Source organism: Lolium rigidum, chromosome 1 (assembly GCF_022539505.1).
Source record: "Lolium rigidum isolate FL_2022 chromosome 1, APGP_CSIRO_Lrig_0.1, whole genome shotgun sequence".
Taxonomy (NCBI): Eukaryota; Viridiplantae; Streptophyta; class Magnoliopsida; order Poales; family Poaceae; genus Lolium; species Lolium rigidum.
This window is the reverse complement of record NC_061508.1, coordinates 58,004,120-58,013,525: the sequence shown is the minus strand read 5'-3', so window position 1 is coordinate 58,013,525 and position 9,406 is coordinate 58,004,120.

Genomic DNA, 9,406 nt, shown 5'->3' with positions numbered 1-9,406 from the left:
TTTCTTACTGAGGGAGAACTTCCTGATGTGCTCATCATACCTTCCTCTTGGGGTTCCACTCAACGTTGCACATAAATTCTCCTTCATCATCTCCGCGCTCAGCAATGGTCCTCTCCTTTCTCAGGGGTTTATTAGAAATGAGTTTGGAGAAACAAGATTGGAATAATCAAGTCTTGATAAGGAATTAATGTGAATGTCCTTGACATGAGTTCAATATTGCAGTTGAGAATATACCATGTGTACGATGGTAGGAATATTGATTAAGTAGAAAGGATATGGAAAAGATAAATAAAGAATAGTTTCTTAATTATTTATGTTCTTTGGTTTATAGTTGAATAAATATTCATGTGTTGTTGTAAGGAATACCATGTTGAGATCTTTGATAAGATATGGTATTTGATCCTCACTTAAGGTGTTGTTATTGTAAAGCTAATCCCATTTGATCTAGCCTATAGATCACAGTGAAGTTTATAGCGCTTGACTTGATGATCTACTTCAATTCCACCAAGTCAAGTGAAACTTCAGTCTGTGACAAGTTTTATTTGAAAGCGCGAAAAATCTCCGAATTTTCTATGTATGCAATGCACACTCTGGTGTTCTCTCATTTTATAGCCTCTAAACCTGGGATACTACAGTCTCTCACCACCTTGTGATAAGGGGGATCCCAACAGATCCACCTAGGTTGATGCCTTATCTTTCACAGCGAGAACCTGGGGTAGTAAATCCTCCCAACAACGCGATGAACGCAGCCTGGAGAAGAGGGAACGAATCCAGCAAGCAACGGATCGATGAACGATACGCCTCAAACCTTGAGCTAGACAATCCTTGATGAACACAAGAACCTTCGCAGCGGATATAATAGATAAACGGCAGCGCCGTACCCCCGGAGGGATGATACACGTGAACACACGCAACTAGGTATAACCTAACTTTAGACTAAACTTGAACTCCCTAAACCCTAGCCGCCCCACCTCCTTATATGAGGGGGAGGTGGCCGGCCAGCCCTTGCTGGGCTGGGGCGCCCCTCTATGGGCCTCCCTAACTTGGTTGGACAGGCCCAAACCAAGACTGACTCGATTTATTAAAAATCCCTAATTGGCCCATATATGACCATTACATAAACTAAGATAATTAAGCCGGTGGAGTCCTCGAATCTGGGCTCCACATAGGCCTCCATGCCCGTATCATCCTCCCCCTTCAAGAAGTGTTGTCCCCAACGCGTGAGGGTCTTCTGGAAAAGGTGACGTGATATGAACATGACACGTCCTCGCCGTCCTCAAGTCTTGCTTGCCTTCCACACCACATCCTCCCTCGCGGCCTTCTTGACTTGATACAACACTTGGCGCCTCCTTTCGTCTCCATATGAGCTTGGACTTCGGCGCCAACTCCTTCTTCTTGCGAGGTTTTGATGGACCCTTGTGTCGCTGCACATGACCCTGTGATACGTCTCCGACGTATCGATAATTTCTTATGTTCTATGCCATATTATTGATGATACCTACATGTTTTATGCACACTTTATGTCATATTCGTGCATTTTCTGGAACTAACCTATTAACAAGATGCCGAAGTGCCGCTCTCGTTTCTCGCTGTTTTTGGTTTCAGTAAATCCTAGTAACGAAATATTCTCGAATTGGACGAAACGAAGACCCGTGGGCCTATTTTTCCACGGAGCTTCCGGAAGACCGAAGAACATACGAAGTGGGGCCACGAGGTGGCGACACCACATGGCGGCGCGGCCAAGGGGGGCCCGCGCCGCCCTATGGTGTGGGCCCCTCGTCGGGCCCCCGACTCGCCCTTCCGCCTACTTAAAGCCTCCGTCGCGAAACCCCCGAGGCAAAAAACCACGATACGGAAAACCTTACCGAGACGCCGCCGCCGCCGATCCCATCTCGGGGGATTCTCGGAGATCTCCTCCGGCACCCTCGCCGGAGAGGGGATTCATCTCCCGGAGGACTCTACACCGCCATGGTCGCTCCGGAGTGATGAGTGAGTAGTTCACCCCCGGACTATGGGTCCATAGCAGTAGCTAGATGGTTGTCTTCTCCTCATTGTGCTTCATTGTTGGATCTTGTGAGCTGCCTAACATGATCAAGATCATCTATCCGTAATACTCTATGTTGTGTTTGTCGGGATCCGATGGATAGAGAATACCATGTCATGTTAATTATCAAGTTATTACATATGTGTTGTTTATGATCTTGCATGCTCTCCGTTACTAGTAGAGGCTCTGGCCAAGTTTTTGCTTTTAACTCCAAGAGGGAGTATTTATGCTCGATAGTGGGTTCATGCCCGCATTGACACCGGGACGGTGACATAAAGTTCTAAGGTTGTGTTGTGTCGTTGCCACTAGGGATAAAACATTGGCGCTATGTCCGAGGATGTAGTTGTTGATTACATTACGCACCATACTTAATGCAATTGTCTGTTGTTAGCAACTTAATACCGGAGGGGGTTCGGATGATAACTCGAAGGTGGACTTTTTAGGCATAGATGCGATTGGATGGCGGTCTATGTACTTTGTCGTAATGCCCAATTAAATCTCACTATACTTATCCTGTCATGTATGTGCATTGTTATGCCCTCTCTATTTGTCAATTGCCCGACTGTAATTTGTTCACCCAACATGCTTTTATCTTATGGGAGAGACACCTCTAGTGAACTGTGGACCCCGGTCCATTCTTTTAATACCGAAATACAAATCTGCTCGCAATACTTGTTTTACTATTTTCTCTCGCAAACAATCATCTTCCACACAATACGGTTAATCCTTTGTTACAGCAAGCCGGTGAGATTGACAACCTCACTGTTTCGTTGGGGCAAAGTACTTTGGTTGTGTTGTGCAGGTTCCACGTTGGCGCCGAATCTCCGGTGTTGCGCCGCACTACATCCCGCCGCCATCAACCTTCAACGTGCTTCTTGACTCCTACCGGTTCGATTAAACCTTGGTTTCTTATCGAGGGAAACTTACCGCTGTGCGCATCACACCTTCCTCTTGGGGTTCCCAACGGACGTGTCAACTACACGCATCAAGCAAATTTCCGGCGCCGTTGCCGGGGAGATCAAGACACGCTGCAAGGGGAGTCTCCACTTCCCAATCTCTTTACTTTGTTTTTGTCTTGCTTTATTTTATTTACTACTTTGTTTGCTGCATTATATCAAAACACAATGCTAGCTTTACTTTATTTGCTGTCTTGTTTGCCATATCAAAAACACAAAAAATTAGTTTACTTGCATTTACTTTATCTAGTTTGCTTTATTTACTACCGCTAAAATGAGTAATCCCGAAGTTGAAGTTCGTTCATTTAAGCAACAAGGGGGAGAATGTTTAAAAGATGCTTGGTATAGAATTAGTGATGCCCATAATAGGTGCACTAAGAAACACTCCACTACTATCCTACTCAGAATTTTTATGTTGGTATCTCTAGCCGGAATAGATATGTTCTTGATTGTCTCGCGGGAGGTAACTTCCTAGGTGCTCCCGCTTTAGAAGCTAGTTGCATTATTGAGAGTTTATTTGGAACACCACCTGTTAATGAAATTAAAATTGAAACCTCCCTTGAGGATGTTATGAAAAAATTGGAAACCATAGAGAAAAATTTTAGTGTTGAAACTAAGTTGGAGATGTTACTTGTTAAAACTGATAAACTTGATAAATCCTTAGGAGGAATTGATGAAAGAATTAGTGTCCTAGGAACTTGTGTTGACCATGATAATCAAATTAATAGGATTGGCAAACTTGAAAAAGCTATGGGAACCTTGGGTTCAACCTTTTCATCTTTACAAGCTTAGAGAGAAAGCTTATGTGGGGAAGGAGCAAAAGTTTATGTATGCCTCTAAAGTACCTAAACAAAAGAAATATTATTATAGGCCTAAAACTGACAAAGCCCCTAGTACCACTGCTAATGGGGGAGCTTATGATATCAATGCTTCGTCTCTTGATGTCACTTGAGTTACACTTTCGCGCCTAGCCGAAAGGCGTTAAAGAAAAGCGCTTATGGGAGACAACCCATGTTTTTACTACAGTATTTTTGTTTTATATTTGTGTCTTGGAAGTTGTTTACTACTGTAGCAACCTCTCCTTATCTTAGTTTTATGTTTTGTTGTGCCAAGTAAAGTCTTTGATAGAAAAGTAAGTACTAGATTTGGATTATCGCGCTAGTTCCTGCATTTCTTTGCTGTCACGAATCTGGGTCTATCTCCCTGTAGGTAGCTCAGAAATGAAGCCAATTTACGAGCATGATCCTCAGATATGTACGCAACTTTCATTCAATTTGAGCATTTTCGTTTGAGCAAGTCTGGTGGCCTAATAAAATCCATCTTTACGGACCGTTCTGTTTTGACAGATTCTGTCTTTTATTTCGCATTGCCTCTTTTGCTATGTTGGATGAATTTCTTTGATCCATTAATGTCCAAGTAGCTTTATGCAATGTCCGAAGTGTTAAGAATGATTGTGTCACCTCCGAACATGTGAATTTTTATTATGCACTAACTCTCTAATGAGTTGTTTCGAGTTTGGTGTGGAGGAAGTTTTCAAGGATCAAGAGAGGAGTATGATGCAATATGATCAAGGAGAGTGAAAGCTCTAAGCTTGGGGATGCCCCGTGGTTCACCCCCGCATATTCTAAGAAGACTCAAGCTGCCTAAGCTTGGGGATGCCCAAGGCATCCCCTTCTTCATCGACAACATTATCAGGTTCCTCCCCTGAGACTATATTTTTATTCCGTCACATCTTATGCACTTTGCTTGGAGCGTCGGTTTGTTTTTGTTTTTTGTTTTGTTTGAATAAAATGGATCCTAGCATTCACTTTATGGGAGAGAGACACGCTCCGCTGTAGCATATGGACAAATATGTCCTTAGGCTCTACTCATAGTATCCATGGCGAAGTTTCATCTTCGTTAAATTGTTATATGGTTGGAATTGGAAAATGCTACATGTAGTAACTCTAAAATGTCTTGGATAATTTGATACTTGGCAATTGTTGTGCTCATGTTTAAGCTCTTGCATCATATACTTTGCACCCATTAATGAAGAAATACTTAGAGCTTGCTAATTTGGTTTGCATATTTGGTTTCTCTAAAGTCTAGATAACATCTAGTATTGAGTTTTGAACAACAAGGAAGACGGTATGGAGTCTTATAATGTTTACAATATGTCTTTTATGTGAGTTTTGCTGTACCGTTCATCCTTGTGTTTGTTTCAAATAACCTTGCTAGCCTAAACCTTGTATCGAGAGGGAATACTTCTCATGCATCCAAAATACTTGAGCCAACCACTATGCCATTTGTGTCCACCATACCTACCTACTACATGGTATTTATCCGCCATTCCAAAGTAAATTGCTTGAGTGCTACCTTTAAAATTCCATCATTCACCTTTGCAATATATAGCTCATGGGACAAATAGCTTAAAAACTATTGTGGTATTGAATATGTACTTATGCACTTTATCTCTTATTAAGTTGCTTGTTGTGCGATAACCATGTTTCTGGGGACGCCATCAACTATTCTTTGTTGGATATCATGTGAGTTGCTATGCATGTCCGTCTTGTCCGAAGCAAGAGAGATCTACCACCTTCATGGTTGGAGCATGCATATTGTTAGAGAAGAACTTTGGGCCGCTAATTAAAGCCATGATTCATGGTGGAAGTTTCAGTTTGGACATATATCCTCAATCTCATATGAGAATAATAATTGTTGCCACATGCTTATGCATTAAAGAGGAGTCCATTATCTGTTGTCCATGTTGTCCCGGTATGGATGTCTAAGTTGAGAATAATCAAAAGCGAGAAATCCAAAATGCGAGCTTTCTCCTTAGACCTTTGTACAAAGCGGCATGGAGGTACCCCATTGTGACACTTGGTCAAAACATGTGCATTGCAAAGATCCGGTAGTCCAAGTTAATTAGGACAAGGTGCGGGCACTATTAGTATACTATGCATGAGACTTGCAACTTGTAAGATATAATGTACATAACTCATATGCTTTATTACTACCGTTGACAAAATTGTTTCATGTTTTCAAAATAAAAGCTCTAGCACAAATATAGCAATCGATGCTTTCCTCTTTGAAGGACCATTCTCTTTACTTTTATGTTGAGTCAGTTCACCTATCTCTCTCCACCTCAAGAAACAAACACTTGTGTGAACTCGTGCATTGATTCCTACATATTTGCATATTGTACTTGTTATATTACTCTATGTTGACAATTATCCATGAGATATACATGTTACAAGTTGAAAGCAACCGCTGAAACTTAATCTTCCTTTGTGTTTCTTCAATGCCTTTACTTTGATTTATTGCTTTATGAGTTAACTCTTATGCAAGACTTATTAATACTTGTCTTGAAGTACTATTCATGAAAAGTCTTTGCTTTATGATTCACTTGTTTACTCATGTCATTACCATTGTTTTGATCGCTGCATCCACTACATATGTTTACAAATAGTATGATCAAGGTTATGATGGCATATCACTTCAGAAATTATCTTTGTTATCGTTTTTACCCGCTCGGGACGAGCGTAACTAAGCTTGGGGATGCTTGATACGTCTCCGACGTATCGATAATTTCTTATGTTCTATGCCATATTATTGATGATACCTACATGTTTTATGCACACTTTATGTCATATTCGTGCATTTTCCGGAACTAACCTATTAACAAGATGCCGAAGTGCCGGCTTCCGTTTCTGCCGTTTTTGGTTTCGTAAATCCTAGTAACGAAATATTCTCGGAATTGGACGAAACGAAGACCCGTGGGCCTATTTTTCCACGGAGCTTCCGGAAGACCGAAGAACATACGAAGTGGGGCCACGAGGTGGCGACACCACATGGCGGCGCGGCCAAGGGGGCCCGCGCCGCCCTATGGTGTGGGCCCTCGTCGTGCCCCCGACTCGCCCTTCCGCCTACTTAAAGCCTCCGTCGCGAAACCCCCGAGGCGAAAAACCACGATACGGAAAACCTACCGAGACGCCGCCGCCGCCGATCCCATCTCGGGGGATTCTCGGAGATCTCCTCCGGCACCCTGCCGGAGAGGGGATTCATCTCCCGGAGGACTCTACACCGCCATGGTCGCCTCCGGAGTGATGAGTGAGTAGTTCACCCCTGGACTATGGGTCCATAGCAGTAGCTAGATGGTTGTCTTCTCCTCATTGTGCTTCATTGTTGGATCTTGTGAGCTGCCTAACATGATCAAGATCATCTATCTATAATACTCTATGTTGTGTTTGTCGGGATCCGATGGATAGAGAATACCATGTCATGTTAATTATCAAGTTATTACATATGTGTTGTTTATGATCTTGCATGCTCTCCGTTACTAGTAGAGGCTCTGGCCAAGTTTTTGCTTTTAACTCCAAGAGGGAGTATTTATGCTCGATAGTGGGTTCATGCCTGCATTGACACCTGGGACAGTGACATAAAGTTCTAAGGTTGTGTTGTGCTGTTGCCACTAGGGATAAAACATTGGCGCTATGTCCGAGGATGTAGTTGTTGATTACATTACGCACCATACTAGCAACTTAATACTGGAGGGGGTTTGGATGATAACCTGAAGGTGGACTTTTTAGGCATAGATGCAGTTGGATGGCGGTCTATGTACTTTGTCGTAATGCCCAATTAAATCTCACTATACTTATCATGTCATGTATGTGCATTGTTATGCCCTCTCTATTTGTCAATTGCCCGACTGTAATTTGTTCACCCAACATGCTTTTATCTTATGGGAGAGACACCTCTAGTGAACTCGTGGACCCCGGTCCATTCTTTTAATACTGAAATACAAATCTGCTGCAATACTTGTTTTACTATTTTCTCTCGCAAACAATCATCTTCCACACAATACGGTTAATCCTTTGTTACAGCAAGCCGGTGAGATTGACAACCTCACTGTTTCGTTGGGGCAAAGTACTTTGGTTGTGTTGTGCAGGTTCCACGTTGGCGCCGGAATCTCCGGTGTTGCGCCGCACTACATCCCGCCGCCATCAACCTTCAACGTGCTTCTTGACTCCTACTGGTTCGATTAAACCTTGGTTTCTTATCGAGGGAAACTTGCCGCCGTGCGCATCACACCTTCCTCTTGGGGTTCCCAACGGACGTGTCAACTACACGCATCAAGCAAATTTCTGGCGCCGTTGTCGGGGAGATCAAGACACGCTGCAAGGGGAGTCTCCACTTCCCAATCTCTTTACTTTGTTTTTGTCTTGCTTTATTTTATTTACTACTTTGTTTGCTGCATTATATCAAAACACAAAAAAATTAGTTGCTAGCTTTACTTTATTTGCTGTCTTGTTTGCCATATCAAAAACACAAAAAAATTAGTTTACTTGCATTTACTTTATCTAGTTTGCTTTATTTACTACCGCTAAAATGAGTAATCCCGAAGTTGAAGTTCGTTCATTTAAGCAACAAGGGGGAGAATGTTTAAAAGATGCTTGGTATAGAATTAGTGATGCCCATAATAGGTGCACTAAGAAACACTCCACTACTATCCTACTCAGGAATTTTTATGTTGGTATCTCTAGCTGGAATAGATATGTTCTTGATTGTCTCGCGGGAGGTAACTTCCTAGGTGCTCCCGCTTTAGAAGCTAGTTGCATTATTGAGAGTTTATTTGGAACACCACCTGTTAATGAAATTAAAATTGAAACCTCCCTTGAGGATGTTATGAAAAAATTGGAAACCATAGAGAAAAATTTTAGTGTTGAAACTAAGTTGGAGATGTTACTTGTTAAAACCGATAAACTTGATAAATCCTTAGGAGGAATTGATGAAAGAATTAGTGTCCTAGGAACTTGTGTTGACCATGATAATCAAATTAATAGGATTGGCAAACTTGAAAAAGCTATGGGAACCTTGGGTTCAACCTTTTCATCTTTACAGTTTAGAGAGAAAGCTTATGTGGGGAAGGAGCAAAAGTTTATGTATGCCTCTAAAGTACCTAAACCAAAGAAATATTATTATAGGCCTAAAACTGACAAAGCCCCTAGTACCACTGCTAATGGGGGAGCTTATGATATCAATGCTTCGTCTCTTGATGTCACTTGAGTTACACTTTCTGCGCCTAGCTGAAAGGCGTTAAAGAAAAGCGCTTATGGGAGACAACCCATGTTTTTACTACAGTATTTTTGTTTTATATTTGTGTCTTGGAAGTTGTTTACTACTGTAGCAACCTCTCCTTATCTTAGTTTTATGTTTTGTTGTGCCAAGTAAAGTCTTTGATAGAAAAGTAAGTACTAGATTTGGATTATCGCGCAGCTTCCGCATTTCTTTGCTCGTCACGAATCCGGGTCTATCTCCCTGTAGGTAGCTCAGAAATGAAGCCAATTTACGAGCATGATCCTCAGATATGTACGCAACTTTCATTCAATTTGAGCATTTTCGTTTGAGCAAGTCTGGTGGCCTAATA